Below are 9,455 nucleotides of genomic sequence, written 5' to 3'. Positions count from 1 at the left end.
CCGTACGAATTGAAGCCGAGAGATGTTGAATGGCGTTTGTTTGCTTGTGAACAGCTGTTTGAAAGGCAAAGACGAAAGGGATTTCTGCATCGTATTGTGACTGGGGACGAAAAATGGGTTCATTACGATAACCCCAAGCGCAGAAAATCATTGGGAGTTCCCGGCCATGCTTCCACGTCGACGGCCAAACCGAATATTCACGGCTCCAAAGTCATGTATTTGCTCTGTATTTGGTGGGACCAGCTCGGCGTAGTATATTATGAGCTGTTAAAACCGATTGAAACAATCACAAGCGATCGGTATCGAACGCAATTGATGTGTTTGAACCGAGCATTGAAAGACAAACGGCCGCAATACAACGAGAGACACGATAAAGTGATTTTGCAGCATGATAATGCTCGACCACATGTTGCGAAAGTGGTCAAGACATACTTGGAAACGTTGAAATGGGAATTCTACCTCACCTGCCGTATTCTCCAGACGTTGCTCCTTCTGACTATCTCTTGTTTCGATCAATGGCACACGGCCTGGCTGACCAGCACTTCCGGTCTTATGAAGAAATAAAAAATTGGATCGATTCGTTGATCGCCTCAAAAGATGACCAGTTTTTTCGACGCAGGATTCGTACGCTGCCCGAAAGATGGGAGAAAGTAGTGGCCAGCGATGGACAATACTTTGAATCATAAATGTATAACCAGTTTTTTACAATAAAGCCTCGAATTTCGGAAAAAAAAACGGCGGAAGCAAAGTTGTACACCTAATAATATGCTTCATGTCATTCTGATCCTTGTCACATAACACACATTTCTTATTCTCTTCTTCCGTCCAATATTTATTTTCATCAACTTCATATTACTACACCTTAATTTAACTAGAGCTCTTACTTCATCTCCTACTTTCAATTTATCCAAATTCCCCTTTACCAAATATTTCGGGCATTCTCCCTTCTTTCTTACCTCTTTATAGCTCTTGTTGTCCTTAGCCTCCATAATCCTATTTTCTTCTCATTGTTTCTGTACTTCCCTTTCTCTTTTAATAATCTCTTCCTCTATATTCCAATTCTCCCTTCTCCCTTCCTCTATCTTCTCTTGTCGCCACCTATTCCTGTTATAGTATCTTTCTCTTTCCCTCCCATATAAATCTTTCCACTTCCCTTCCTCTTTCTCTCTTCAACACTTTTTAACTAAGCTTTCCTCGTTACAGTTCCGAATCTTGTCCTCATACCTTTTAGCTCTTATTCCCTATCCTATCTTTAATTTCTCCATTCCTAATTCGCTCATTATTATATACTTTGGTGTACAGAAGTCTAGACTGAATATCCATCTTATATAATTCATCATTACTTTCTCTACCCTTATAGAAATGTAATACTGATAAGTAATAATTTGGCCAGTGATAATTACTGTCGTTCAATAATTTTATTACTCGTACGAGTAATAAAATTATTGAACGACAGTAATTATCACTGGCCAAATTATTACTTATCAGTATTATATTTCTATAAGGGTAGTTGTTCCTTTTCTTCTCATCCCTATATCTCCACACTATAAGCCATCACACTTTGCACCAAATACTTAAAAAGCGTCCATCTCCTTACAAAGTCATCTCTGCATATTCTTTCCCCTAGTTTCCATACCTTATTCCCCGCCATTCTTCCTTTCCTATATAACTCCTTTATATGCGACTTATAATTATCTCTCTTATTAAAAGTAAATCCTAAATACTTGAATTCCTGCACCTCTTGTATAACATTCTCTTTCCATTTCCATATTTCTTTCCTATCTCTTCTTTTCCTATTAAACACCAACATTTTTGTTTTATCTGTAGACAATTCTAAATTCCTTTCCTTCGAAAATGTTCTCAATATATCCATTATATCTAACATCGCCTCCCTATTTCTTGCTAATAAAACTACGTCATCCGCATACGCTATTGACCATATTCTATCTTTCCCTACCTCTACTCCTCCTATCTCTCTCTGCTTCATTTCCCTTTATAAATCCGCAATGTATATATTAAATAATATTGGGCTTAACACGCAACCTTACTCCTTTCGTAGTCCAAAACCTGTCCGTATCTCCTTCCTTTGTTCTTATTATCACATCCGTTTCCTCGTAGATTCTCTTCATTTTCTCTATGACCCTCTGGTTAATACTTTTTTCCTCCATAATCTTTCATAGCATACTTCTATCGATGTTGTCAAAGGCCGCCTTAACATCCACGAACAGCAGTTAGGCGACAGTTTCCCGAAAAGTGGAGGGGATAATAGTACCAAGAGAAATCTCTACACGATATAATTTAAAAATGTTTTTTGTAATTGCACTGCTGAACTAATACAAAAGGTTAGAGTAAGAAAACGTATATTTGCCTCATTTCAATTTATTGCATCAATTTACAGTGCAGTGCAGTTACAAAGAACAGAATCTTTAAATCATATTGTGTAGAGATTTTCCTTGGTACCAACATTATCCCCTCCACTTTTCGGGAAACTGTTGCCTAACCCGAACAGCGCGTATAACTTCCTTTCCACTTTTTTTCCATCTCCTTTCTTTTGTATTAAGTGATTCAGTACAAATATATTATCCATCGTTGATCTACCTTTCCTAAAACCTGCTTGATTCTCAGGCATTATTCCTTTTTCTTTTACTTCCTTCTCCAACTTTTTTCTTATAATCTCCACGTATATCTTATATGTTGTACTCAACAGCGAAATTCTCCTATAATTTCTCACCTTTTCTTTATTTCCATTCTTATATAACGGGACTATTATACTCGTTTTCCAATCCTTTGGGATACCTCCTTCCTTCAATATCTGTCCCAACAGATCCACTAAACTTTTTTTTACACTGTCCCCTGCATACCTCCACGCTTCCATAGGAATTTCATCTTTCCCACATGCTTTTTTTTATCTTCACTGCATCCCAGATTTCCTTTTCTTCTAATTTGTCCTCTTCTTGCTCCATTTGGGTTTCCTTCCTCCTTTCATTTATTTTGTATTCTTCTTCTCCTTCTAATAAATTTATGAAATGTTTTCTCTGTCACGTCTTCGCCTCGCGGTTCGGTCGGACGACCTTGGCGTGCCTTCGCGAGCGCGCGTGACACCGGCGGCGGTGGATGAGCTCGCCGGTGTCCGGGAGTTCGGCCGGAGCGTGCGTGTGTGTGTGTGTGTGTGTGTGTGTGGATGTGTGTGCGTGAAGCAGAGTGAATGTACGTCTGTTCAAAAAAATAACAGAATGATTTATTGCGATGGTGTACAGCAAAGTGGCGTGTCGGACTATACGCGGTCTTTTAGCTACCAGTCGTGGATTTATGCTAGACGCGGTCTTATTCTAATGCGAACTTATTCTAACACGAGCTTATACTAGGCGCGGTCTTATTCTAACGCGGGCGCGGACGCGGTCTTATTCTAACGCGGATGCGGATGCGGTCTTATTCTAACGCGGACGCGGACGCGGTCTTATTCTAACGCAGACGCGGACGCGGTCTTATTCTAACGCGAACGCGGACGTGTTCTTATGCGGACGCAGACTTATGCTACACGCGGCGTGTGAGATGCCTATCGTAGGCGTCCCCGCGGACGCGGAACGGTTGTGACGCGGCGGCGGCGGCGGCGGTGGTACGCCTAGGAGGGTGGCGTGGAGGCGCCTTCGAGGAGGCAGCGGCTGGGGAGCCCCGAGCGCGGGGCAGAGACGGTGAGCTCGCCACCTCTGTATCCCTCGTCCGCTGCGCTGCCTTTCGGAGTAGTGCTGGCCTTGAGGGCAGATGAGCGCACCTTTCCTCGCGGTCGGGTCTCTGATTGGCAGGGAGGTCAGGAGCGCTTGACCGAGGCGGTGAGCGCGCCACCTCTGGTTCCCGTGCCTCTCAGAGAGCGGATTCGGCAGGAGGCGATACTCCCAGGAAGATGAGCGCACCTTCCTGGTCGTAGCTGTGTTTCTAGGATGCTGGCGTCTGCCGGCAAGGAAGTCGGAACGGCGGTCGTACTGATATGTGTACAGCCGCCTCGCGACTGGTATCGGTTCGTTATCACGCCGCACTTTTATACCAGTGTTTGCTTTGTCTCGGCGCTTGTGGCGTTCCCCCACGCGGGAGACTGATCGGCGGCGTCGCGATTCGGCGGCGGTGTGTGTCATTATTTGTTTGGCGCTTTGCGCCTGTTAGACGACTCGACGGATGTTCGGTCGGGTCGTAGTGACGAGACGGCTGTTTCGTCACATCTCTATTCCTCCTTTCCAATTCTATTCTACGTCTCTCTTCTTTTCTTTTTGTTGATAAATCTCCACACTTCAGTCTCATTTTTCAATTTCCTCAGCTCCTCTTCTTCAGCTTTCCTTTTCTCTCTCTGCTTTTTCTCCAGCATTTCTTTAATATCCTTCTTTTCCTTTATGTATTTTTCTCTGCTTACTTTTCTGCTCCTCTATCTTCTATAACTTTTCCTTCCCTCTTTCTTTTTGTACATTCTCTGTCCCACCAGTCTTTTTCTCTCAGCTTTCATCTTTTTACCTTCTTTTTTCTGCTTACTATTGCTCCTAGTATCCTCTTTTTAATACCTTCCCATTTGTCTTCAACTATATCCTGACCTTTCTCTCATTCAAAAACCTCCGTTTCTTCTTTAAACTTTTGTATGGCTTTCTCATCCCATATTATTGTCATTATCTCCTCTTTTTTTCGAGTTTCCTCCTTTTCTCTTGTTCCCTTTGGTCTTCTCTCTTCTTCCCCTACCATTTTCATCACTAACGGCATATGATCTGAATCTATCCTACCTTTAATTACAAATTCTTTCGTATTATCGTACATTTCCTCATTTACTATTATATAGTCTATAACCGTATTTCCTCTCGCACCCACGTACGTATATTCCCCTTCCCAATCGTTTTCATAATTACCGTTTAAAATGTACCATCCTCTGTCCTGTACCCATTCACCCAGATAGCCAAACCTGCGCGAACAGATTTCGAGTAGAGCTTGCTATCAACTTTTGGTGATAAATAGATAACAAATTTGATGCAGGATCTGTTATATCAAATCTTGCTGCCAAATTGCCGCTAGATATGCGACAGAGCTTGTTGTTGGAAAATTGCTGCAAATTTGCAGCAAAAACCGCGCAGAGCTTGTAACGATTTGACGGCAGATTGGCGGCAGAAACCGCGCAGACCTTGCTGCGCTGCAAGCTTTGCGCGGTTTTTGCTGCAAATTAGGCACCAATTGCCCGACAGCAAGATCTGTCGCCAAAACCGTAGCCTAATATAGACACAGATAGCTATTTTGCTGTAGGCTTTTGATCAAATTTGTTGCCAATCTGCGCTCAATTTGCTTACTGGGCAATTAATTTCCTGCCTTCATTTCCAATCTTTTTGTCTGTACTTCTCCTTCCTTGTTCTTCCCATTCATTTTCTACTCTTCCCTGTCCTTATATTAAAATCACCCCCTATAATTATCCTCCCCCTCTCTTTATCCTCCAGTAATTTATCCAAACTCTCTTCCATCCTTTTCCATCCTACATTATTACATACTGAAAATATTGTTATCTCTTCTCCTTTTGCCTTTATTTCTGACATAATTATTTCTTCCTCTTTTTTACTAATTATCTTATCCTCATTTTCTCTCCAGTCCTTTCTTTTTTCTATAATAAAACCTCCTATAGCCCTTCCTTTCCTCTTTTCTTTAATTGCTGCCCTGTATTCCCATACATATGACCCTGGTAACTTACTTTTAATATTTTCCCATCCTTTTTCATCCATCCATGTTTCCATGAGACTAATAAAATCATACCCTCTTATAAACTCCCAGAATTCTCTATCTTTATTTCCTACTCCTGCATAGTTACAAAATATTACCTTCCTTTCTCTTCTCTTATTCTCCTCCCTTTTTTTCCTTTTTCCCCTTTCCTTTTCCCTTTCCTTTTTACTTCTCCCCTCCCTTTCAATTTTTTGTATTCCCCTTCATCTCCTTCCTGGCTTATACAAAATCCTTTCGCTTACTCCTCTCCCCATCTTTTTCCTCACTCTGTCTACTTTCATTTCCTTCCTCTTCCTTTTCCCTCTCCTTTTGTATCTCCTCCCAATTTAGCCATCTACTCCTTATTCTCATCTTTACAAATCCCATCTTCACTTTCAATCCTTTCCCCCTCTGCTCCCTAGCCCATCTCCCTATCCTTTCCTGCCTTTTTCTATCCTCCCAGCATAAATCATTTTCTATAAAAATTCTTTCCCCTTTCAGCCTACTTTTCTTTATCATAATTTCCTTTTTACTCTTTTCCTTATCCATCTTTGCAATAATCACCTTCCTACTCATCCTACAGCTTATTATCTTACATACCACATCTAACTTTTCTTTTAAAAATTCCTCTATCGCTTTTCTATTATCCTTACCCTCTTCCATCTTTCCCATCTCTTTAATCGCTATGTTGCATTTTCTCTCTTCTCATTCCTTTTCTACTACCATTCTTCTCACTTTGTTCACTTCCCTTTCACTAAACCCTCCTGAGCTTCCCGTTATATCCAGCCCTCTAAACCAACTACTAGCTCTGCTACTATTATATTCACTTCTTCCTTCCCTTAAACTATTTATCTCTTCCTCCTCCTCTGTTCTCCTCTCTTCTCCCCAATGCCATATCTTATCCAATATGTCATTCAATGCCTCTATCTTATCCTATATTTTTCTCAACCTCGCATTCCACCTTTTATCCAAATATTCTCTATATGCATCCCTATCATCCTACATTTTCTTTATCTCCTTTTTTACTTGTTCACCTACCTTTTTCCTGATCAACTACCTCTACTACTTCTTTCCTCTCCAATTCTCTCTGCTACTTCTCCTCCCTCTTCTCTATCTCTTGATTCTTGTCCTCTTTTTCTATCATTGCCTCAATCTCCTTAAACATTACCCTTTTCCCATTTCCTTTTTTTTCTGTAATTATTTTCCTTTGTCCTTCTTCTATCTTCCCCTTCCCCACTTTTCCCGCACCTACCCTTTCTCTTGTCGCCATAATCATAAACCTATTCTTAGCCTATTCTCCGCTCTATCTTTCCTCCTACCTTATTTTTTTTGTCACCTTCTCTTCCCTACCTTCAGATCTCCTTTATCTTTCTTATAATTTTATATTTAATCTTATCTTTTACTTTACAATATATTTTACACACGCTCAAAATTATCTCTTACGCTTTGCACATCCACTTGCACTCACGCCATCTAACCAAGTCCCTATTATAACAGCTATATCATCAGCAAATTGTAACCCACAATCTTTTTTCTTTTTCTTCGTTATTCCTTTTGTGTATATTGTATGTAAAAGTGGACTTAAAACTCCTCGCGATAATTCTTGAAACACATCTCTATTCTCTTCCTCATCGTTACTAATTAAAAATTTTACTCTTCTCCAAATAATCCAATCATCTATAAACTTTACAATTTTAACCGGACACTTTTCTTTCATAAAAATCTGAATCAAGATATCTTTTTACGTTGTCATATGCAGATGAAACATCCAAAAAGGCTGCCATCACTTCGCAGATAGCACGATGAATCCTTTAAATGTTCCTAAAGTTTTCTCCTTTTCTGAATTGTACTTTCTTAGAAATTCATGGAAGAATACTATAAGAATGATTTAGGAAGTTATGCACTATTATTGGAGTTCCTCAGAACTTCTTAAAGTATTCATATAGAATTACTTCAACTCAAAAAGATTTCTTCGGATTTAATTTTATTGCATCCACACGAAAGAAAGATGAGAAACTTTGGTCGGATATGCTTGTATGTATCTGTAGATGTCTTAATGCTTTTAATGCCATATGAGATAAAAAACATCAGACTCGATCGAATGGGGCTGGGATCGAATTCGGGTCTTCTGCTTGCCAGACAACCGCCTTTCCATTGAGCTATTTAAGACTTCATATCTGTGATATCTATATACCTAGTGAAAAATGATTTTTGATTGACGTCAAAATGATATCAAATGACGTTGGTTTGACGATTTCAACGTCTATTTGATGTCATTTTAACGTCAATCAACGAATCATTTTTCGCTGGGTATATACTGTTCTAACTGAACTTCAAATATAAGTAAAGCGCACTTTCAAATATGTAATTCAAGAATAAGTGACTTTCAAATAATGCGATTGAGTTTGTTAGAACTATCCAGCAAACAATTTGGTATCAAATTGTCGCCAAATTGACACCAAATATGGCCAAAACTTGACGGCAAATCTGATGCCATCTGCGTCCGCAATATGCTTAGGTTTTGTTAGCAAAGCTTGGTCACAAAATCTAACGCCAAATTGTCGCCAAATATCGAGCAAAGTTTGACGCCAAACTGCGCCACACAAACCTTGGTCGGTCAATTTGGCGTCAATTCGGCGTTAGATTTCACCAAGCTTTGTTCGGTATTTGGCATCAATTTGACGTCAAACTGCGCCGCACAAACCTTGCTCGGTATTTAGCGCCAATTTGCCAATAACCTTTGATTTAGCAGATATTGTGTCCAATTTGATGACATTTTGGCAGCAAAATTTGTAGTCAAGTGTTGGACAAAATTTGCTCGAGCAGATTTGGCTACCCTGCCCTTATAGAAATATCATACTAAGAATCATTGATAATTACTTATTATCCAGTATTTTTAATACTGAAAATAAGTAATTATCAATGATTCTTAGTATGATATTTCTATAAGGGGGGTATATGGATTTTAGAAACATGAATACAAACTTAATGACTCAGTAAGCAATTTGTGCGCAGACTGACGTCAGGTTGGTGACAGATTCGAGCAGAATCTGTCGACAGATCCATAGACATCTGCGTCCCCAATCTGCTGTTAGATTGTCGACAGAGTCTGCTGAACAGGCTCTAACGGCAGATTGGCAGCAGAATGCGCGCAGATCCTGCTGTCGTTAGAGTCTGTCAGTAGACTCTGCGAGCAAACTGTCTCCAATCTGCTGTTAGAATCTGATAAACAGATACTGTGTGCAATCTATTGCCTTTTTGTCACAGATATTATTAACAGACTCTGCGCAAAATCTGCTCGCGCAGATTTAGCTATCTGGAGATAAAATATACTTCGCATAAATCTATTTATTATTGATACAAGTGAACATTTATATATGAAAAACTATTTTAACACCAATTCCTTTTCTTTGCTCTATTATATAAAACTATATAATTAATTCCACAAAATATAAATAACTGTGAATAACAATAAATTAAACAATTTGTATGTAAATATCCCTTTTAGAAATATCATATTAAGAAATACTGAAAAATTATTAATGATTAAATATTACCAGTAATTCAGTAATTTTTTGGCCAGTACTTAATTTCTGGTAAATACTGATAATAAAATCACTGTTAAATATTGATAGTAATCAAATACTGAGAATTATTATGCAAAAGTAAAAAATGAAAAAATCATAATGTTTACAAAAATATACTTATATTCCTAATATTCTCATCTCTCATAAACTAAC

This window comes from Odontomachus brunneus, unplaced genomic scaffold, assembly GCF_010583005.1.
Source record: "Odontomachus brunneus isolate Ranch 3 - 2012 unplaced genomic scaffold, Obru_v1 Obru_scaffold_142, whole genome shotgun sequence".
NCBI classification, from domain to species: Eukaryota; Metazoa; Arthropoda; class Insecta; order Hymenoptera; family Formicidae; genus Odontomachus; species Odontomachus brunneus.
This window is presented reverse-complemented; position numbering follows the sequence as displayed.